Source organism: Simochromis diagramma, unplaced genomic scaffold, assembly GCF_900408965.1.
Source record: "Simochromis diagramma unplaced genomic scaffold, fSimDia1.1 OVJJ01000628.1, whole genome shotgun sequence".
NCBI lineage: Eukaryota > Metazoa > Chordata > Actinopteri > Cichliformes > Cichlidae > Simochromis > Simochromis diagramma.
In genome coordinates, this window is record NW_024387431.1 from 26582 (window position 1) to 51279 (window position 24698).

Here is a 24698-nt window from a genome sequence, read left to right on the forward strand (position 1 = left end):
GTCACCTTGTCAACTATAAATAGATCAACAATCAACGATGACAGAACAACAGTGAATCAATGTTATTTCAATGTCAGTGTCAGGTTTCATCAGTATTTCAATGTTGTTTCAACATTGGTTTTGTGTTGACATTTCAATCCTGACGATTCTGATGGTTCAGATGGAAAATCAACATCTGTTCAATGTCTCCTTGCTATAAACACCTGGGAACTGAGGAGACAGGTGCTGGACTTTTGGGAGAGCATCATTTTTGTCTGATATAAGGGACAGAGCTGCTCAACAGTCCTGCCGCCGTACTTTCATCTCATGATGTCACAAATATCTGCACCACAGACAGGCCGGTTCAGGACTTGCGGTCTTCCACTACAAAGCCCTGCTGTAGTGTGCAGCTTCACAACATCCTCCTTAAATATGTAAAAGACATCATCTCCATGGGAGCACATGTTGCTCTAAAACCTGTGTATATAATTCAGTCTTGGTTCCTTTCCAAATGTGCAAGGTGCCAATTCCATAGGCACTGATCTAATGCCAACCACCAGAGATGCAGCCTTTTTAAACACTGATAACAAACTTCAGCTCAGACATGCAAAGCGTCTCATTACAGACGATTTACAGCCGGCGAGCCTTCAAAGTCTTGGGTCTGAGATGAGTCCGTAAGACACCACGTCGGCCGGTTTGGAAGCACGTCGCGAGGCTCCAAATGCTCCACCAGACCGCCGACAGGTCTCGCACACCACAGCCGCTCTATCACGTGACACATACTGCTCCTATGTGGTCATGTGTTGGGTTACGCCATGTCGCAAGTTTTCTGAGGTGCTTTTGTGATATTTAGTAGATCAGATTACATCTTTTTTTATTTATTACTTATATACGATCCAATACTGATACGCAACATCGGCTCGGTCCATCTCTAGTTCAGATGGCTTTTAATGAGCCTTATAAAATAAACACAGTTTAAAAACATCTAGCAACTAAATCAAGGGTAGCCTGAACTTACAGTCACACTGAACACAGCAAGTGTCCCTGCTCTCAGATACAAAACCTGCCTTTGAAAGTTCAGAGTAATGAAATCAGTAGCACTGATTCTATCATTTCTAGTCTCACACACCACTTGTGCATTTCTGTTGTTTTGGTTCACATCGGTTGATTTTCTGCTGTAAACAACTAAAGAGAACATTTTGTAAACCTCTGAGTGTCCATCAGGATCCTGTAGAAACAGCTTCCATGTCAAACATTAATATTCTGAATTCTGTTTAGAAAGAAAAAGATTTTTAGAAAATTTTCTAAAGAATTCAACATCTGTTTTGTTTTCTACTATTTATTTATTTTTTTAAATGTCACTCTAGCACAGATTTCTTTAGTCACATGTCTTTCTGTGTCTTCCATACAAACATTAAACATGCAAACACTCAACACAGCAACACTGAAAGCATTTGAGTGTAACTTTTATTCATGGAAAAATGACTAAATATTAAAATACTACAACCGCCGAAGAAACAAATAAAACCAATCACAATCAACATCAAAATATGATCATAGAAAAATAGAAGAGACATATCATACAATTCATATACGTTCATGTGATCTACGTTCAAAAACCCAATAACCTTGAATCCTTCTTTTAAATTACATTTAAATTTCAGCTGGTAGCAAAGAAATTAATCAGAAATTAACCACAATTAATCTGCAGCTTCATCAGTGTGATGCTGAGTTTCTGACTGAGATTGAGTCTGAACATGTCTGACTCTGTTAAACAGTCAGAGTGTTTCTCTGACAGCAGGAGCCTCTTTACACTCAGCTTCACACAGACGAGCTGAGGAATGATCAAGCAAACTTCTTCTTCTGTCATTTTTAACAGCAGCTTGCATCCAAAGATGTTGCACAATCACTGCCCCATCTTTGAAAACACTGCAACAGTTTTAATTTCTCACATCCTGTTGGATTTATTCAAACATCGACTGAAATAATTTCAATAAGGAGAGATCATTAGAAAAAATGAACATGATTTAATGGTGATCAGAATTTAGATAAAGGTGTTTTGCGGTTAGACTCTGATGGGCCAGCTTGGTGAAAAGGAACCCCACCTGTGAAAGGGATCAGAGCAGGAACCCCCGGAGCCCAGACGGTGGTGGAGATGAAGATGGTGGCTTGAATGTAGCCTGAGGGAGGAGAAATGGCGATGGGGAGAAGGTGGGCTGCACAAAGGTGTCTGCAAAGGAGAATGACAGATGCAGAGTGAGATTAAACGTATGTGGTATGAGTGCTGATTGGCCTGGAGAAGGCCGGAAGAAGGTGATTGGACTAGACCAGTGATGTCACAAACAGCTGGACAGCGTCAGAAAGTGGGAGTGATGTGAAGCTGAGATTTAGCCTCCAACAGCTGGGGATGGACAGATGTGAGACCATAGATGTTCCTTCTTGAACTTACACATAAGCTTCTTGATGTTGGTTTTGTTTGATAGACCTCTATTACCAACACCCATACATCAATTAAAAATAAGTTAGATGAATGAATGAGCCACACAAAATCAAATCAGGGTGTCTTTATTTCTGATCCTGGCAGTGATCGTTCCCATCCTGAAAGTGCTGCAAGACAGTCCAGAGGCCATCACAGATAGTTGCAATTTACAACAAAGGTTTTGACCTGCAGGTGGGTTTGTGTGCACATGAAGCTTTAAGAAGTGAAACCTTTATTAAACCAATCTGATTGAAAGCTTCAGGTTTAGACGAGGCTTCATCTGAGCATGCTAGCTGCTAGAATGGTCCAGCCAATCACCTGACCTGAATCGAACTGAAAATCTATGGAAAGAATTAAAGCTCAGAAATCATAGAAGGAGACCACAGAAGCTTTAGGAATGTAATGGGGAAGGCTTTAGGACCCAGGGGACCCAATGGAGGGTATAAAAGAGGAAGTAGCAGCAGGTGCTCTTCTTTTCCACTGACGAGCAGCTGTGAACAATGGTTGTGTAAGTAGGTGAAGAGCCTGAGAAGTTTTAATTGTCTGCTAGTGATGGGCAGATGAAGCTTCATGAAGCACTGAAGCTTTTCCTCCAATTGGTTCACCCCAGCGCAAAGCTTCTTGAAGCTTCATTTGCTCTAGTAGGACACCTACTGGACGTAAAAATATTAGTTGGCATGAATTTGAAGAGTGTGGCCTTTTGCACACAGCCTGTGAATGTCAACAACTAAAGGAGTGTGTAAAACATCTATATTGTAGTGATGCAGTATACTGTGTATATTTATACTGGCAGTATGGAAAATGATCATTTGGAAATGCTTAAAATGGAAATGATCATTTACTGTGAGGTGAGGTGTGGTTGGGGTGTGGACAGTGGTTGTGCTTTTGTAACATTGAGGTATGGACAGCTACACACTGAGCCTCAGTCCTGCCTGTTCACATTTTATTCTGTAAAAACTAAATTTTCACTGCTTTTATGACCTTTAGTGGGGAGAACATAGCTAGGATTTAATGATTTAACAAATCTTTTGAATCCTTTGTCCTCCACAATGCTAAATGGCTGTGAGTCCTCAATCACCATGCTAACCAGGTTTTCATCTATTTGAGATTGTTCTCCTGAGGGAAGACAATAAAGATAAAGCACAAATATAAATATCACACACGTAACTTATTACAGCTGTATAATATTGTTATATCATTTAGTAACATTACTGCATGCTATATTATCATGACATTTGATGGCTCACCTGGTCTTGCTCCACAATCGGTGTTCCCCTTATTCTCATGCAAAGCTCTGTAGTGCCTAAGCATGGATGAGGTGTTGTTATATCCCAGCTCCCTGGCACATAGCAAACACTTCACCTTGTACAAAAGTAAAGCCGCTTAACATAAATTGTATTGCACCATCAGTATCATGAAAATACATCTTCTGTAGAAATTTACATACCTTGTTGGGAGGAATAAAATCACAATGTTCCCACACAGGGGAGGACATCCTCCTCTTCTTAGCTGGCTCCATTCTCTCCTGACTTTCTCCTCACTCTCATAAACCTCCAAACTGTCTCCAAACTCTCACTAACCGCAACTCTCCATCAAACACCCACATTTTGAATGAAGTCTGAGGGGTTTATATTTCTGTCATATCTCGCGGCACAGTTCGAACCACTTCATGAACCAGTCACGTGGTACAGCCGGGAAGCGAGGCTTCGGACGTCATCATTTTCAGCTCCTCCCATAAATGAAGCAAGCCTCGATACGCGCATCGCGGAAACGCCCCCTCAATTACTCGACACAAGCTTTGAAGCCTCGATACAGAACGTCACATCACTATTGTCTGCTACACAAACAGTTGTTTTAAACCTCTACAGCAGAGGTTCGAGTAGTGATTTTAGAAGATGAGCCAAGATAAGCCAGGTGTGCAGCAAGCACAGTTGTCTGCTGGAGGGCAGGCTGGACATGTGAATTTGTCACCGTTTTTTCCTCCTTCTCCTTTTTGTTGCGTTTTTACAGAGCCCCGGAGGAGACATGGGAGAAAAAAAAATTAAGAGTATTTAGTCAGCCACTGATTGTGCAAGTTCCCCCACCTAAAATGATGACAGAGGTCAGTAATTTGCACCAGAGGTACACTTCAACTGTGAGAGACAGAATGTGAAAAAAAAAATCCATGAATCCACATGGTAGGATTTGTAAAGAAAGTTTGATGCATATTCTGAAATTTTATGTTTGAGAATAATGTATATCATTTCAGTTTAGTTTGAAAAGTCTCAACAGAAACTTGAGCTTTATTGTGAAAGGTTTATGTGGAAAATAAACAAGCAGACGGCAGAGCCACACGATGGTTTTATCCTCATTGTTGGTAACGAAAGTACGTGTAAAAACAGTCACTTGTCCGTCCATAGTGTGGTTATTGTAAGTATAAGAGAAGGAGAGAACTTTAAGAAATAATATAGCAACTACAGTGACCATCAAAATCATGACAAAAATATTGCCGTAAACAGTTTATTTTGCAACACAACAAAACAAACAATAGTGTATAATATGAAACGATAGACATTTTTATATCTTCATCTGATATATATATCGTCATATCGCACAGCCCTAATCCTTTTTTTGTTTACGTTCTAGGTAAAAAAAAAATTGTATAAAAATTATTATATTATAATTATTATATATATATAATTATTATTATTATAAAAATACAAACTTTTTAAAAATGTCTTGTTGTTTCTCTTTTTTTCCTCAGAATAAATTGCGACTAGTCTCAATGGCTGAGATGGAGGAGCAACACAGCGACACGTTAACTCCGACTGCTGCAGTTCCTGTATGAACTGAGCAACTCTTAAAATCCAAGGAAAAGCTGAGTGTAGTTTATTTAAAGCTCAGATGGACCTTGATGTACTAACTTGCAGGCTGCATTCAGGACTTTGTCACACTGTTATATGAAGAGTGGTAACAAGGCTTTGTAGTAATTTGTCTTACTATTGTCTTATTTGTTGTGATTTAGGGTCTGTGCGCACAAGCAGAGGTTTTTGTTTGTAACCATAACCTCGTTTTCAGAGTCTTGTCTAACATTTAATGGTCATGAAATATGTCAGACTTTTTCCTCTACTTAAACAGCTAAGAGCATTTGAACACCGTGGAGAAAAAGGTGTGCATTAAGGATTTTGAACTATGATGTTTAAGTGTTGTCACTGCTGAGGATTCGTGGACACAGATCCTTATTCACTATGCTGCTGTTTACAGTTTAACTTTTCATCAGAACAAGCACTTCTAATTGTACTTTGCTCCTCACTGACAAAACAAGTCCAGTAAATACACTTTTATCTTTAAGTTTGGGACAGTAATCTGTCTTAATTGATTTTGTGTTTTAGTTATCATATGGGGAAAAGTCCTGTGGTTATCCATCCGTCCTGTTCGAATAAACCCAAAGTTCAGGAACATCTTCTTTAGATCTGTTCAGTTGTATTCATGTGGCACCACTTAAACAGTCAACAAATTTTGACTCAAGTATGTTATATTGTAAGGTAAAGAGCCCAAAGAGTTATTCTCAGACAAATGTTCACACAAATGTGAATTACATTCACTTCATTAATGAAGTGAATGTAATTCAGTAATCAAAGGTGTTTGGCTATAACTGACTACATGTGTATACTGTATCATAAGTGGACAGACATGGATGTAAACCACACCTTAACCATTTGGCTGAGGCAAAACTACCACAAGGCAGTGATTCTAACTAAAAGGTACTCTGGATATTATTAAATGTGAATGCATTATACTGCTGAGTTATAAGAAATACTGTTCGCAGAAAGTCATCGCCTTATTTGTCTGATTAGAAGAGAACAGAACATGCTGGAGTTTTCTGCCCCATCTCAGCAGGAGCAGATAAACAGGGAGCCAAGGTCGTAGCTTAGGCGCCGTGTGAGAGAAAAGAATGTGAATGTTTAGGCTTTTATGATAAGGTGGAGGCACCAGAGGCTATAAGAGTTTGATCAATGCTCCACCATTTTGAGATCTGATGCTGTCTGCGTACGGTGTCCATCTCCCACGCGTGTGATCATTAAAATCATTGTTTGACTCAACCCGGCCGGACCAGTGTTGTTCTTTGGGTTTTTCCTCTTGTGTCCATCCCCAATATTTGAATCCGTAACAGTTTGGGGGCTCGTCCTGTGGTATTGGGGTGGAAGTTGGAGGTTTGGACGGTCCGAGGTTGTTGAACGGACAGGCACGAGCCAGTGGTCTGACGTGAGTGGGCATAAGCCGGCTTATACAAAGGTAAGGCACTACCTGTTGAATTATTTCCAAAGTGTGCCAAATTGGACATGATTAAATTAAAAGTCTACTCACTGAAATTACTGGTAGGTGTCTGTTTTGATTTTGATGAAAAAATCTCATGAGTTTAATGCAGTTAGAGGCTGCTAAGTGTTTAATGCAGTTAAAGGCTGCTAAGAAATTGAGTTAGAGGCTCAGGTAGTTTGGTAGGGAATTGGTCATTTTGTTGGTTAGAGTCCAAATTGGTTATAAGTGTGGACCTGTGTGATTATAAGTGAGGGAAAGGCTCCATTGACCTCTAGGTTGCACTTGCCTTAGTCAGACTCTTGCTTTAGGGTGTTGACTGTTGTTTCAAAGTGTTATAAATTATTATAGGACGGCAGTTAGAGTCTGCTAAGAAGCGCATAGCCCGGAGGTTACGCTCCCTCCTGGCCGTGGACACGCGACCTTGACCTGTCGGCGAACAGGGTTAGTTCAGTTTGGCTTAACTGTGGGGTACAGGGCATCCTGGAATAAGCTAGGAGTTAGAGTCTCCTCACCGTTTGAAACGGTATCTGTGCTTTTTTGGACACTGTTAAATTGAGTTAGGGACTTTAGGGATTAGGCCAGATACAGTTAGTCTGATACTGGTTAATTGATTACAAAAAAGTTAACTTTCTTCGGTTGGACCCGTTAACTTAAATTTGTCGAAATTGTGTAGGCGCTAAAGCTGTCGGGCCTGTCAGTGTTTGTAAATATAAGACGTCTTTGTAATATAGAATAAGAGAGTTTTGTCTGAGCTTTGTCTGACCCTGTGTGTGACGTGCAGCTGCAGCGCTGCGAGCTATTTTTAGACGGTGTGTGAACATGCAAATGAGCTGTGAGGTGCACAGAGGATTTTTGCTTCCTGTTTAGCGTCTTATTGAGTTTTATAATTATGGTTTGCAAACAATGATACATGCCTGTAATTAAAACGCTGACTTTGCTGATTATAATATTACAATTAAGGTTTTGAATGACTACGGTGAATGTTTGATGTTTGGCTGGGTTTTGATATAGCAGAGACAAATCGTGCATGATTTAGACCAGCACGTCAGCCGGCAGAGTAAGATTGTGTGATAAATACGGGGGTGATTTGTTTCAGTTTTGTGGTGTGAAATATGTTGGGTTTTAAAACTGACGTAGAGAGAGGAGTGTGTTGGGAGACTGGCATGTAGTCTGCACTGTAAAGGTGGGCGTGTTGCCTGCTGGTCTATTTAACAGTGATGAAAATGATATTAAATAAATCTCTCAGTGTGTTGATACAGGTGGCTACGGGCCTGGACCAACTGCCCCCACAAGCACAGCGGCCGAAGCAAAATTATAGTAATGGAAACCACACTCAGCAAGAATCAGCAGCTGTGAAACAGACAGCAGCGAGGAGAGAATTAGAGGAGAAATTAAGAGAAGTTTTAACACATAAAATTGGGGCCAACAGACTTGTGGAGGTTGGGAAGGCGTCCGGAGCATCACAACAAAAAGGTGAAACAAAAACACACACAAGCAGAGTAATGTGAGAGAGAGGCACGTGTTAGAGAAATGCCTCGTTTAAGAAAAAAAAAAAAGTTCAATTAACCCACCTACAAACGCACACACACGCAATGAAGAAACAGCTCACATTCATGAACACGTGAAGATTTTCCAGCAAGTTTAAAGCAGCGAAGCTTAACATACACGTGTTGTTAAATAATAAAGTTTATTCACTACTAACAAATAAACTCTCTGGGTTGCAGGACAACAACTTAACTTCAAAAAAAAAAAAAAAAAAAAAGACACTGGTCTGACCAACCAGTGATAACACGACAAATTTAGTGGTTAAAAGATTCAAACTGTGACATGTTTTCTGTTGATTGATTAATACAAGTAATTACTAAATGAAAGAAAATTCCATTTTTGTGCTTTTAAACATGATCTTAAGAATTTTAACATGTACCTGTGTTGTCCTGTCAGCTTGGCGGGTCATGAGTGGATTATATGGTGAGAAAAAACAAAAAAAGGGGGAGAGAAGGCTGACACAGGGCCTGGTCCCGTTGTTTCTCCCCTCTCTGAATAACACAGCCAATACAACATGATTTTCCTGTTCGTTTGTTTTTGTTTTGTGTTTGTTTTGTTTTTTCTCTTTATGCTTGATTACAGGCTGCTTTGTCGGCCCGGAAAGCCGAGGCTGACCCTGGACTCCTGCTCTCCCCCCTACCATCTTTGCTCTCTCCTCTACCATCTTTGATGTGACCCTGACCAAATGCTACAGCAGCTGGACCCACAACAACAACCTGAAAATGTCAACAGTGCTGCAGGAAAACGATCTCATGCAGCGGAGACGGAGAGCGTTAAATCCAAGGCCCGTTTCACTACACGGGGGAGATTTCCAGACAGCTTCAGCTGACAGAGCTGTGACGAGACGCCCATTAAGCCCGGTAGGAAAAGTGAGGCCGAGCAAAACAATGCTGACCTTAACAACTCTGCATTAAAACTGTGCAGGACAGTGACGGACCAACACGGATGATCGGGCAGCAAAAAGGGCGTGCCAGAGACAGGAGGAGTAACTGAGGTCAGGAGGCACCTCAGAATGGACAAAAGCACCAGGAGAAAATAAGCTGAAGGCACAGGTGTCGGGGCTCGGCCAGGAGCTGACCTCTGAGAAGAGCCGAACAGCAGAGCTGCAGAAGGCCGTGGAGCAAAGCAAGGGAAACATCAATGGACTTCAATCTGATGTGTACGGAAAAGACTCTGAGGTTTCTGCCCTCAGTAAGAGCTCAAGGCATCAGAGCAGGAACTGAGCATGGCTCAGGAGGAGCTGGCTGATAATCAAACCCATCAGTCAGGCTTGGAGTCCCAGACACAGGACTTGGAATCAGGCCGGAGCTTGCTGGAGCAGGAGGTCGCCAAACCTGACGAAAAAGCTCCAACAGCAGGAGCAAACCCTGAAGGAGCTACAGAAGCAAAAGGGTCAAGTTAAGGAGGAGCTGGACAAGGAGAAGATGCAGGACACTGGAGAAAAGCACTGCCTCAATTGGGGCCAGAACCAGTATGGACAGAACTTTGAGCAGCAGCACCAACGGATGCAAACGGACTGAAAAGGAGGAGGGCAGGACCCCAGGGCACGCTTCAGGCCGTGGTTTACCCAGAACACCAGAACAGGAAAGTGATGAACACAAACACACACATCTACATGCACTGACTCAGAATGAAGTGAAACACACATATGAACACATATGCACTCGTTGATTGAGTGAGAAATGACACACACACGTGCAAAAAATCGAAATGCTGATTCAATTCACTGAGAAGTGATCCACACACACACACATTCACAAGCTTGTTCAATGAAGAGTGATACACACACACGCTGATGCAATGAAGAATGCTTTACTAACAAATGCTGCACACAAACATCCAAATACAGAATCTGTTACAACAACAAGAACCCATTGATTGTTTATTGGTTAAATGCATTTCATGCCACACAGAGGGCATCTGTGTAGATTTGGGGGACAGGGTCTAAAGCAGTTGGGTTATGAAAACAATGTCTGTGCGTGATGTCTGTTTATGGCTTAAGGCCTCCACTGAATTGTTTATTGTGCTTCACACAGCCTGATAAGGAGCAGTGGCACAGAGTGAAAATGATGAATTAACGGTGTGAGTTTCTCCTTTATGCGAGCAGCGAATTTAGCACTCTGACACTGGTCTCTCGATCTCCCGTTGGAGAGCCGCGAGCCTCCCCATGATGGGAGGCTCAGCTGATCTCTGAGTGTTTTATTGTTTACGTTTGTTTTTGCTTTTGTTACAGTGCACTGAGATAAGAACATCAGAGAGGTGTGATCCACCGGTGGTGATATTTTGGTATTTTGTGAGTTCCTGATTTAACAAATCAGCTCTTTAATCCAGGCCTGAGAGGTTGAACTTTAAAGCGCTATAAAATATTCTTACTGGAAACAGTCGCAAAGTGTTTTTCTCCATGATTATAATGGGCTTGGGAGAAATTCACTTATATGGGACACTGATCACATAAGAAGTCCTGAACCCAAAAGGATTGCAGCGAGTCAATCCAGTCCAAAAAAGGAAAAAAACAAACAAGGAACTGTTTCCTTTAAAATGATGACGTCATCTTGCTGGTGATGGAGCCTCGAATAGGTTGCGCGTGAGACTCCATTATCAGCAATATCTGGTATGAATGTGTGTGGATGTATGCATGTGACTGGACTGTGACGGACTGACGACTAAAAGCTTTGACTGACTTGATACTGAGACAAAAACGGTGCCAACTTTAGGATTAGTGAATGTTTACAAACAATTCACCCAGCCTGTAGAAGAAGGGTGGAGGTTTTGTCTTGCTTTGTTTTTGCAGGAGCAGAAGGATGACAGAGACTAAAGGGGGAGGCTGTAGCTTCACATGAGTGTGAGCTGCAGACTGAACCCTTTGGTTGCTAATGTTGAGTCACTGATGTTTGCATTAAGAAAATTGTGTTTTAGTAGCTGTGTTTCGATTAATGTATCACATTATATTGTTGGGAATGTTAAATGCTAAAGTGAAGAAAAGGTTTGATTCCATTCATGACTGAACATGTTATTATTAACCATAGCAGGCCACTGTAAAGAGTCAATTAACTTTTATAGAGGTAAAAAAACAAAACAAAAAAAAACCCCTCCACTGAGGTCTATGAATAACAGGGGAATGATAGACTTGCCACACTCAAAATGGAGATATGTAATGATAAACACTGGTCCCCGCCTTTTGGGTGCTTTCTTGAAATAGTCAGCAATTTAAAAGTAAGATAGAACCGACAGGGGCATGTGCTGAGGGGTGGTGCTGCACAAGAACAAGAGCAAGATAAAGTAAAATATTGTGTTTAGCTTTGAGAAATTCAAATTAAAATGTACCATTACACTCAGAGGATCAATATGAAGTTCGATATATGCTAATTTTGTATGAAGTACATGACTGGTGACTGTTCTGTCCTGAGCTTTTGTTTTTACAGCACCCACTTGACCACACCAACAGTTTCTCGCCACCGAAAGGGGGTACTTGCAAAGAATAGGGAGGAATATCATCAAAACTGGGAAAGGTAAGCCCCAAAGGGGGTGATGACACCATAACTTTCACTTATGGTCAAATTCTCAAAATTTGACTTCAAACATTTAGAGACAGAGTGGAGATTTAGATAAACATAATGTCACAAACCACACAAGGATGGAGTGTTTGAATCGATAAGATGGTGAATTGACAAGCAGTAAAATGTTGATCATGTTGATTATGTTTATTCCAGTGTGCAGAGCAAGATTATTATTATTAGAGAAAACAAATGAAATAACGAAAACTAGAAGTGGAAAAACATTTGCGTTAACGGAAAATAAAATCAAAACAAAAAGAGAGGAAAACTGACTAAAACTGTAATGAATGTTCACAAAACTAACTAAAATTAACTGGATTTATAGCAAAATGTGTTTAGTTTCATTGATGTGTGCGTGCCCTATAATAGAAGTCAACGCAGTAAGTTTGTCGAGTCGTCTGTGTTGCTGCTCCGTCCACGCGCAGAATCATCTCAGGAAAAGTCGGGAGAAAGCGCCAGAGTCCAATTTGGGATTACTTTGAATATGACTGTTTTTTAGATATAGCAAGAGTCTTGTAGTGGAAAGAGACACAATGTCCTCCTGAGACCCAGGAAGACGAAGAAAAAAAGAAAAAAAGTATTTTGATTTTTTTTCTTTTTCTTTTTTCTTTTCTGTCAGATAAATCAAGAGTGTTGGGACGGTAAAAAAAACACATTACAAAAACAAAATTGTTTTTAACTAATTTTATTTAAATTTTACAACAGGTGCACTACAGTGCACAAGGGGAGTTCATTGATCACGAATGTGAAACTAACAACATTCAAGAGCTATTTAAGAAAATTAAATATTCCACTGAAATTTTTGTAAGCAGGAGATTAAAACTTATTTATATAACAATATCATAAAAGTGTAGATCAGGGATCAACTTAGAAGTCACTGACACCTTCACTAGCTGTAAGCCATTGGTTCGGGAACAAGTGATTGCACTGGGCTTTCTATTTCACAAAAGTCAATTCATGTATGATATCTGAGGAAGTACTGTGATTTTTTTTTTTTATTTGGAGACACAAAGGAACATTTGGCACTTCCCACATCTCACATATGTTTTACTGTTGCACCCAACCATTCTACAACTGAAATGCCTTGGACTGTTAACCATTTCAGGCAAGTGGAGTGAACCATATTTTGCTACACTCTCATCAGATTGGGGCTTCCTTTTCTTGATTTTTGGAGAGAACTCTTCATTACTGGTATTATTCAGGTGATTGATAACGTTCAGCAACGACGTGATCTTGTAGAAACAATCAGGTGTCATGGATTCAGCTATAATTGCGACTCTTATTTTTTACTTTACTGGAAAACATTTCTGCATTTTACCCATATTTTATTTTTAACTCAAAATAAAAATTCCAGATTCTCCTACATGTTGGTTTTGGACCAGATAGGATGACAGATTTCAGGTGGCCCTGTGTTTTTCTCTATTACATCTGCCACTGCATCTCGATAATCTTTGTGTGGCTCCTCCTGGGTTCTCACCCTCTCCTATCTGGCTCACATGACTCATCTTCTGAAAAATCCATGTTTGAATCTCGCTCAATTATTCTGTTAAGAATTCTCTCTGCCTTTGTCAAAGAGTTGTCTACTAGGAAAAAGTGAAATAAATATAAGTACAAAGTCCCGACGTGCACTAGAGTACACATTAATAAATTAGTCATTTCCTCTGTGAAACTAAATAAGCTTAATTCTTAAAGACCCCTCAAATTATTTACTAGATGTTTATTTTTGAAAATTAATCAAAATCTGAGTTTAAAAAACATTTTAAATGTAAATATCATGCTTACCTTTCTTTCTTCCATAAAATGTGCTTGTGGGCATGCCAGGCATTTTGGAGAGAAAAAAAAACAACAATTGGCAAGGCCACACCCCCACACATGTGATATAATGTTAAAGGTACTGTTGTCCTCTCTAAGAAACATCAGGACTTAGATGAGTGGCAAGTAGACTATGAGAGCTACAAGCAAAAACTAAATGTGTACTACAGTGCACAAAAATGAAATACTGGGTCATCAGGGGGTTATGAGGGACATTTATAACACGAAAATTCCCACAAACCTTGAAGTGCACTTGAAAAGCTCACACAAGAAGGTTAACCTAGCTTACCTTGAAGAGCTCATCAGGGGGAGCACACTCCCCCTCCTTGAAGAGCTCCCCCCACTCAACCCGCGTCCCCAGAAAACAGCTAACCCCAGATAAGGCAGCGTGATGCGTCCCGAGACAACAGGACTGGGACATCTAAATAATTGTGTGAGTCAATCGCCTTCAAAAAGTTTATCAATTAACTTGAACCAAAATTAGGAACACCCGGTGCGGCAAGAGTTAATAGTCTCAATACCCAAGGATAACCAGAAGAGCATGACTGATATGATGGAACTGGGATTTGGTTACACTTAATTTTTGCAAAACACAACTAAAACTATAACTGACACTAATCAAAAGTAAACTGAAACTAAGGATTTTCAGAAAATAAAAACTAGACTAAACTAGCAAAGAATTGGTAAAAACTAATTACAACTGGTATAAACATGAGGACTGAGGACTATTGAAAATCTGGAATCGAAGCTAAATAAAAATAAAAACTAATGAAAATGGTAAAACGATTAAAACCCTGGTGCAGAGATTGGCTAATCTGACCAGGAAATGTTATAAGATGGATTGTCGGAACAGTCAGCGTTAAAGTCACCTTTGGCAGTCCAGACTAAGATGGCGTTGAACATCTTCAGGGCGGAAGAGGGTTGGTGTGACCAAGGTGTGGTTTGGCTTGTTGTATGTATATTTTGAGGTCATATGGCTCTGGATGGACCAGTTACCAGGCCATGGAAGAAGGACAGACTCATTAAATGAGGAGAAGGAATTTTCTGGGATTGGAGGTCCTCTGGGTGAGTGGTTGACTGAAAGCATGTATAAAATAAAAGCTATCTGTTGTTATTGATTGGTAATAGATTGATAATTGGCCACATTTACAGCTGTATTGACTTGTTGTGGACGTAGTCGACTTCAGGTTTAAACACTCTAATTAACAGATTGAAAATAGACATATTAAAGGAAGAGTGTGCAGCGCCGCCCTGTCAGACGCCAGTGACGGTGGGGCTCGGTGATTAATTAGGTGAGCTGCATTCATGGCTGACTCATAGCAGAGTTTCCCCTGCTGTGGTCAGTGAAGGAAAAACCAGGGGAAAGTCAAATTTAAGAGAGCCATCTATAAACGTTTATGTGTCAAGTTAAACGGGATAAAAGGGGGTGTTTTATTGTTATTTTAACATCCGCATTATTATTGCATGAGAATCATGCAACAAGCATTGCATTGATCATCATTTATTGAAGTTTTTGATATTATACTAACATTTGCGTTCCTGTGATTGTTATAACCTCAGATTAATCTTCTATTTACAAGTGTTAGGATAATTGTATAATCTTTCTTTGCAGGTGTAACCATGATTATTTTTATACATATTGTAGTTTGTTGCTCATTATAGAGTTGTGCTCAAGTTAATAAGGGTTAAAAGCTACAGTCAGCGCGATGATTGGCTGATCGATGGACTGGAGTGACTTAGAGCATAGAAGGCCGCACGCGCTTACATAACACTGATATCATATTATTCTTTGTGGTCTTTTATTCAATTATGTCTTTTGCTAAGTTTAAGTAGTGGCAGTTAATTAAACGACATTCATTAAAATATTAAATACCTGAGTCAGAACGTTACACGCAGATCAATTTAACAATCTGGGAAACCTTGTAGCGGTCTAACCTTTTCTTTTAATTTTCTAACTTTGTTGATTTGACACATTGGAATGTGTCAAAAAGGGGGGAAGTTGAGTTTTAACATCAAACAAGGATTATTTGAACATTTTATAACTTGATTTGTGTCTTTAATAACTTAGGTATGGTAAAGCTTAAGCTAATAGTGACCCGAAAGGTTTCCGGACTTTTTTAGAGAATCAGTGAGAAGCATAGATCATTATTTCCATGTTTAAGCATTGATCATTGAAATGAACTGAATAGCGTTTAGAAGATAAAATGCCTGTGTTCATGAGAAGCTGAGTACCACACTGGAGAGGAAACCGTGGGACAGTAGGCGGAAGCAAACACATGATTTTGTGAAAACGGGGGGGGGGGGGGGCAAATGTGAGAGTTATAAATGGCTAATTTGTTTTTGATGTCTTTTGTTAAAATGAGTGGTTTTAATAATTTTCAGACACACCTTGCAAATGTGCTTATAATGAGTTGGCACTCGGTCTTTTGAAGGTCATAAGCTTCGTTCGGCGTGATGGTCCGGACTGATATATTGCAGGTATTGACTTTGAGTGCAGAGGGCTAAATGCAAACACGCTTACACACACATAGGATATGATTAGAATAAGTCCCTGGGACATTCTGAATATTTTAGACCAATTCTGAATCACCAGAAGATCAGTAGAGAAAAACATTAGATTATTAGGGCTAGGCAGAGAGGTGTTTTGGTTTTCTGTCTCTTACAGAGAAAGGAACAGACACCAGACGAGGTCACAGAGATACGAGGATCCTTCGCAGCAGAGACAGATACGGTGACTGCCGAGACACCAACTGGGTCCAAGGGTCATGGCGTTTGGGCTCCGGGTAGTCACCTCAAAAGGATGGATCCCATAAACACAGCAATAACCATGGAGGGGTTGGCGGAAATCCGGGAACACCAGACCAACGAGGTTCGAGAGGCTCTTGGTCAAAAGGGGGACGAGTTCCTGTTCCTTTCTCTGGGGGATACACAGGAGACACAGGACCCGAGGATACACAGATCGTTGTTCGAAAATCGGGGCAGAATAATCCCCTGATCTGTGCCACGACTGAAGGGTTGTCTAACCCCTGAGGTTGAAGAAAGAAGAGCAGAGTATCACCCAACTGGACGACACTGGTGGCTGCAGCAATAAAATAAAGGCTAAAAGCTCAGAGGTTCTAGTCTGAGTACGTCTGAAGGGTATAAGGTAGCACCAAATAAAGCTGTGGGAGAACTGGGGAGTGTCATCTGGACCTGCTACTGTTGTAATAATAGTTTTTCTTGCATCTGAACTGCGCAAACACAGAGGTCATCTCACATATGGTTCGCCCATCAGGGGGACAAAGGACCTCAGGAGTGAGAAGAGATGAACCCGGTCACACTGGATTACAGGGTGTAGGTGAGCTCATTATTCTAATGAGCTCATCAGGGGGAGTGTTAGATTATAATATTATTTTATGCCATGTTATACCCCTAATTAAAGATTGTGAATTATTATGTAGTTTTAGTTTGCATTATTCTCCTGAATTAGAAGAAGGTGATAACTATTGCATTTGTTAAACTGATTTGCATTACATTAGACTGCTGATTTATTGTGGATGAATGATATTGTTTTATGATGCATTATACTGCTGAGTTATAAGAAATACTGTTTGCAGAAAGTCATCGCCTTATTTGTCTGATTAGAAGAGAACAGAACATGCTGGAGTTTTCTGCCCCATCTCAGCAGGAGCAGATAAACAGGGAGCCAAGGTCGTAGCTTAGGCGCCGTGTGAGAGAAAGAATGTGAATGTTTAGGCTTTTATGATAAGGTGGGGGCACCAGAGGCTATAAAAGTTTGATCAATGCTCCACCATTTTGAGATCTGATGCTGTCTGCATCAGTGTCCATCTCCCACGCGTGTGATCATTAAAATCATCGTTTGACTTAACCCGGCCGGACCAGTGTTGTTATTGTGGTTTTTCCTCTTGTGTCCATCCCCAATATTTGAATCCGTAACATTCTAACTAAAAGGTACTCTGGATATTATTAATTGTGAACATATCGTTAAATATGAAATTTTTTGTTTGTCAGGTGTCCTGTTTGAAGAAAACACTTGGTAGCCACTTGAATGAATGTAAATAAACACATTTACATGAGGGCAACCTGATTTCAAGGAAATAAAAATGCTCAAATTTGAAAGTTTGTGAGTTACTTTGTTCATGTATCAGCTGTTTAGTAGTTTTATGACAAGATGGATGCTGTCATTATATTTTAGTATAGTTTTAGAGTTGAGGAGAATAAAAGAATATTTAACATTAACTGTACCAATGTTGTTGTGTATAAAGCACAAATTAATTTAAGTTTTAATTTATGAATTTTTGAGCACATGGTGTACTAGGTTGTAATTGCATAGAAATGTACGTTTAAGGATATAAAGAACTATATTTAATGAGTTACAGTGAAAAGAAGTGCTTGGAAATAGTAATATAAACAGAAATTTCAATTTTTCTATTAACGGAAAATATCAGTTAATGATACAGAAAATATACTGTGAATAAACGGAATTTTCTGTTTTATAGCTGAAGGAAATGTCCGTAAATAGTACAGAGAGTATACTGTAAATCTACAGAATTTTCCGTTTTATCATTTACAGAAACGTCCGTCAAACCTCCGTAAAAAAACAGAAAATGTACTGGCAGAAAATTACCAGGACATTTTCTGTTTTTCTACGGAATATTTTTTTTACAGTGTACTGGGCTGGTGCATTATTAGTCAGGCAGTGTGCAATCCCTGAGCTGGGCTCTTACCTTAGGGGAAGTAGGTCTTTTTAGAGGTGCTCCGTGTGGATTTGCAGTGAATAAGTTTTATTAAGAGTGATTTTAGTGCCACCGATTATTGCCTGAACTAAAACACTCAGTGCATGCGATAAGTGTTCTGTTGGGCTCGTATTTATTTGGGGTGGATTTGTTTCTTTTAAAGCAGCGAGCATCTGGGACCACCGGGGTAGAGCAAGCCCTCAGGTGATAGCTGCATTGCTGGCAGGTTGCACCAATAAGACTATCTTGTGGTCGTTAGTGACCTTTCCCATTTTGATGTTTTAGGCCTTTTGCAAACCCTTTGTGTTCTTTTAAAATAATAAATTTTAACGTATCTGACTGATATTGACCCTCTTGTCCCGTTTATTCTGGGCTCGTTCCTGTAAGAACTTTGGGCCTGAAAGTTTGCACAAGTAGTATAGAGGCCCTTAGGGGTTACTCGGTGGCTTTTACTCGCTACAGGAAGAACAAGCCAAAATCACACCTGATCAATACACATAACTAGTGTCTCCAAACAGGAGGTGTCTTGAAAATTTAGTATGAAGTATTAAATACTGTTCACAAAGCTGAAAAGTGTTTAATCGTTTTCCCTCTGTCATTTCTCAGTATTACACATCATTTATAAACATCTGTGGTTTGATTTCTTTGCATTTGATGATTGGACAGTGTTACCACCATCTAGTGATAATTTCATGTCAACAGCACATTTAGAAATATATTTAAATTGGTGATATGTTCAATACTTATTTTACCCGCTGTACATAATGATTGATATTTAATATATTTTTAATCAAACATTCAGAACTTATGATTCTTCTCTGGAGAAAAGTACAGAGCTGGACTCATAGTGTTGATGTTTGGCAGACAGAGTCCTGGAGCCAAACCTACAGAGCACAGATGCAGAGCTGAACTCTCTGCAGCTTTATTGCTAAACTGCAAGATTACACAGAACCTGAGAAAAAGAAAAATGATAGAAAAATCAGTTTTAGTCATCAGAAACAGGCTTGTCTCTCTTCTGTTTCCCCTCAGATGGTTGGGACCATTTTCACTCCCAAAGCGTAACATACCATCGATTTGTCACATGGCATCGGTATGTCAGGTTTTGGGATGAGAACGTGTTGGATGGTTACCTGTCTTGGTCTGGTGGAGGTCTCTTCCTGTTCTTCCTCCACACTGTCACCGTGTGCTGCTTTCAGTAGATTGTTTGAATGTTATTTTATGAATGTTTTTCAGATTTTATAAGAAAGTTTTATGCTATTTATGTGGAGAAAACATGGTTTTACGCATATAAAACACACTGAACATAAATCTCACATGTGTGGACTCATGGACTGATGATTTCTTATGGACATGCAGCTGGAATCAGTTTGAGAGAAGTTCTGGTTGATGTGAGAGGAAGCAGGACTCCAACTGGTTCAGACAGACATGTAGAGAAAATGACTTTTTCATTAACACTGAAGTGTTTCTTTCTTCTCTCCCCTCAGATGACTTCACACTATAACCAAGGACACCTCATAGGGGATCATCTGATTGTGGCTTCTCTAATAATCTTTCTAATAGTAATATTGTTCACTGTTATGTTACAGAGTGAAGTGAGATTAGTGCTGTAAAACTTCCACAACACTGAACAGATGCCACCACAGATATGTTGAAATCTCAGTCAAAACTAGCAAAAACAAATGAAATCCATGAATCAGAAATGCTGATTGTTGAACAGATAATTCAGTCTGTACATGAGGAGGATCCACTTTAGACTAAACTACATACAGAAACACAGGAACCAGGGCACAGTGTAAATCCAGGACCTCTGTGTGCAACAGCTGACCTGTATGAACACAAAACACTGAAATCCATGTTGATGCTTTCTGTCTGTTTAACTTTTACATTTGAAGCAACACATTTTACTTCAAACACACAGATCAGGTAGAAAACTGTGGATTAGAAAACAAATTCATCAAGAAGGTCCTGAAGCAAGAAGTTCATCATTGCATAAGAATGATGAGTAAGAAAAAGGACATGAATCATCCCACGGGTATGTGCAGTCGTTATATTATCATCACCTAAATCATGTCTGCATACTGTGTGTGTGTGTGTGTGTGTGTGTGTGTGTGTGTTGCTTTTTTAAATCTTCTACTTAGAGTTCAAACTTGGATAGTGATAAAAACATTGCACTGCTTCATGTAATATTTAATTGAACACATCTGTGGTTGAATTTGAATCTTAAATGTTTTTGATTTCAAAGATGTGGTTCTGATATGAAGGAACAGGAAGTCAATTGTTGCCATGGATACAGTGAGACAGATGCCTCAGACCCTTATTTTTTATTTCTTTGACTTTTTATTTTATTGATTCATTTCTTTATTTTTACATTTTAAAAGGTGTATTTGTCTGAATGAACTAATCCCCACTTCCCATGCTTTGTGTCACTGGTCATACTGGGAACAGCCATAGAAAATGTTTGTAAAGAAGAAATCTTAAACATGAGCAGATTCTCAGGCGATTTCTGTTTCCTAACCATTGTTTCAGTGCACACGTCCCATCACTACATGTGTGTTAAAGATTTCTTTGGGATCAAAATCATCCACTGACAGTTATCAGTACAAACAGAATGCAAAAATCAAAAGTTCAGACTTCAGAGTTACTAAAACAGAGATCTGAGGAAAACTGGTTCTTCACACGACGTTTCATGTGTGAACAGTAGAGGTGGTTTCATTTTCACATGTAGGTGTTGCAGTGAGGATTGCAGGGAGACATTTGCTGAATAGCTGCAGCTCTGCTCCTGTAGACTGCCTCTGAATGTGTGTGTGGTAATAAAGTCACTTTAATTAAATGTCACCTGTGAGGGAAAACTTTGTGTTAACTGAAGAAAGTTCACTTCTCTTTCATTGCAGCTCCACTCTTATTTTTGATGCACTCATTTGTTTAATAAATGATTTTAATGATTTTGCCACACCTCTGCATTGTCAGGTCGGAGCATGTGTGCTTTTGACGAAATGCTGATATGATGACGCTTGATTGGGGAAAGATTTCCACAGGTGGTGTTGTTGGTCTCCTTCTTCCAGTTTTCTTGTTGCTGCCTCTCTCCTTGCCTCAGTTGCTGCAGCTGTATCATGTATGTTGTTATGTTACATACAAAGAGGAATTTGCGACATTAAAGAGTAAAGATTCTTATTCTTAAATGAAGATGAATAAAGGTTTTGTGAAATAACTACTTAGTTCTGGTGCCGTCTCTGGATGCCTCGACGAATAAAAGAACCGGAGTAAAACTGATTTCGTAACAATTTATACCTATATTTCTGTATTTCTCTATTTATCTGAATATTTATCTATCATAACTGTTTCTACACTCACTTTATATGAGTGCTTGTTGTTTCTTGTATATTTGCTGCTATGACAACTCAGTTTCCCTCCTGGATTAATAAAGTTTCTCTGATTCTGAAATACAGTGAGCCATTATATTTGTAGTTTCTAACTAACAATATAAAGGCTCAGAAACCGATAGAGCCACAGCACGTCCCACTGGCAGCTGAAGGAACTTTTAAACAAAGGACTTTGTAATTGAAGCTTTATTTATACAGGTCGGCTCATTGAGACTCAATGTCTCATTTACAAGAGAGACCTGTTCCAGACAAACATATTAAAATTACAACAATAAAAGAAAAGTTTGTGTAATGTACTCAGTCACATTAAAAACGAGAACAAGTTCCCAGAGATGGTTTCACAAAAACATGTGTACGTCTTTTGAAGTCTGCAAGTGAAATCAACTGAGAGCCTTAAATCCTTCGGTTATGTTTTCCATGAAGACGGAGCAGAAAAGGAGAACGCCTTCTTCCCAAGCTCTGCATGAACTGATGGAGCAGTGGATGTAATGATGTCCTGAGACTGCAGGCTGTGACTAAACTGTTTGCCTAACATGTACTCTGATAATAGGAGGCAGTAACCCAGAAACAGATTGATAGATAAAATGATACTAATGGACCATCCTGTGTAAGACCAATGAGGACCAGTTAACCAGAGAACACAGAGTACAGTGGTGTGTTAAAGGTTTACAGACAGTTATAAATCTTAATGCCCCATGATGGACAAAATCCAACAGATGAAGAGAGCGAGCAGAGTCATTCATATAAATCATGTCACTGTAATCCAGGGCAGGTAAAAAAAAGGTGGCAGCAACAAGCTTTTTCCTGTGAAACATGATCTGTTCCTGGAAGAGAAGCCCAACTTCAGCCTCAGTGTCTTTATTAGATGTTCAATGTGTGGCTTATAGGAACGACTGTCATCAGTCACAATACCGAGGTATGTGTACGAGGCCACAGTTTCAATAGAAATACTTTGAGCAGATACAGGAGAAGGAAATAAAGCCGGACCCTCTTTCTGTTTGTGAACAACATGACTTTGGTTTTTTCTACATTTAAAGCCAGTCTGAGCCAGCTGAGACTGAATACTATCAACAGCTGCTGTAATGGTTTGAAAACTATGTTGATGGTATAAAATGAACAGATGCATCTAGATTTTGTGCCACACCGTTGACATAAGTAGCCCAGGACAGAACCCTGTGCACTCGTTTAGTGACATTTAAAAAGCTGGAAGAGAGACCATTGAGCTGAACGCACTGCTGATGTCCAAAAGAACATTAGAGAAGCAGCCAGCTGCTCGGTCTGAAAGGCCTATTTCCAGTAATCTATGACATAAAATGCTGTGGTCAGCAGCTCAGCTCATACACCAAGGGACTGGGAGCAGCTGCTGCTGAGTGTTGCTGGAGTTCCTGTGCTGTTAGATCCTCATCCTCTCCACGCAGCTTGGAAGTAGGTGAAGTTGTGCCAGAAGAGTTTTTGTTGTGGTCAACAGTGTCAAAGGCTTTTGATAGATCAATAAAAAGAGCTGCACAGTAGTTCTTTGCATCCAGCGCTTCATAGAGAGAACTTTTATCGAAGCAGTTCCAGTACTGTGCAGTTTCCTAAAACCAGACTGGAAGGGAGATAAAATCATATTTTCATCCAGATAACTTTGAAGTTGATTATTTACCAGCCTTTGAAGAACCTTAGATAAGACACAGAGTTTGGAAATTGGCCTGTAATTACTAACTGTTGAAGAATCACCAGCTTTCAGTGGGGGAGTACAGAGGCACACTTCCACATCTGTGGTAAAGCCTTCTGTTGTAGAGAAAGATTAAAAATATAAGACACTGGCTCAGCTATGATATTTGCAGCCAAGTGCAAGAAGGAAGGAGAACGATTGTGAGGACGAGTTTCTGGTGTTGGGGCTATTCAAAGCCTTACAAACCTCTTCTACTGTGACAGGTGTGAAGGAAAAGGTATCAGTAACCAGGAACTACGAGCAGAGTTGTGTGCAAGAGGTTTACCATCAGATACTGTGCTGAACAAAGAACAAGAAGCAACAAAGTGTTTGTTAAAGCAACATTTCAGTTTTGTCTGACACAGGAGTGGAGTCGATATTTAAGTGAGGAGGAAGCTCTGAGGAGTCACAGCTGGCAGAGACACTTTATAGTTTGCCAAAACCTCCTACGGTCGTTTGGACTGTCAGTCGTTAAAGTAAAAAATAGTTACATTGGATCTTGATGATGGAGGCAGTAATCCGATTACACAGCTAATGAAAACGTAGCCAATCAGCATCAGAGCCAGACTTCCTGCCCAGGCCTGGTTTCTCTCATGTAGGAGATCGGCCGGTACTGAACCAAACCAGGCCTGTCCCGACCTTTCACCCTGACCTGGCAAAAAGGGGCGTGTCTGTCCACAAAGTAGACACAACTCTCCTGTAAATGTTCCCAAACTGACATTGTCAGCCTGTTTAATACGACCCCAGTTCAAACTGATGCGGGGCTCGGAGCGTGAGATTTTAGTGTTTCTCACAGCACCAACTATGCAGTGATCACTCAGGTCGTTGGCAAAAACTGCAGATGTGGAAAACTTACACAGCATATTAGTTAAAAAAGGTCAATAAGAGCAGATTTATCTGGGTGTTTAGGATCAAGGCGTGTGAGGCTTTAAATAATTTGAGTCAGTTTTAAAAACAAGCAGCGTGCCTTAAAATCATCAGACACAGAAGAAAGCCAGTCCCAATGAAAACCATCCATCTGAAAGACGTCATTAAAATGCAGCTCAGATAAAAGTTGAACCAGAGACGGTGATGTGCTGGGGGAAGCAGGTGGAGGCTGATAGCAGCCAACAACAGTCTGATTTCCAAACAGATCAATAGTTAAGGCCAAGATTTCAAATGGCTGAGGTGCAGATGGAGAGAACAAGACTTGAGCAGCAAGACAGACCTTCACATAAA

General features: G+C 40.0%; 3 long non-coding RNA genes across 3 annotated transcripts; 2 read left to right on the forward strand and 1 right to left on the reverse strand.

Moving 5' to 3' along the window:
* The first annotated feature begins 7357 nt into the window (after positions 1 to 7357).
* LOC120722413 lies at positions 7358 to 10003 on the forward strand. Its single transcript, XR_005693441.1, has 2 exons — positions 7358 to 8230; positions 8885 to 10003. It is a non-coding gene; the product is annotated as an uncharacterized LOC120722413 (long non-coding RNA).
* Positions 10004 to 12838: 2835 nt separating this feature from the next.
* Positions 12839 to 16760, reverse strand: LOC120722416. The gene is made up of 2 exons (XR_005693443.1): positions 16399 to 16760; positions 12839 to 13339 (listed from the first exon to the last, which is right to left on the reverse strand). It is a non-coding gene; the product is annotated as an uncharacterized LOC120722416 (long non-coding RNA).
* LOC120722415 lies at positions 13338 to 15540 on the forward strand. Its single transcript, XR_005693442.1, has 3 exons — positions 13338 to 13621; positions 13691 to 14938; positions 14992 to 15540. It is a non-coding gene; the product is annotated as an uncharacterized LOC120722415 (long non-coding RNA).
* Positions 16761 to 24698: the final 7938 nt, after the last annotated feature.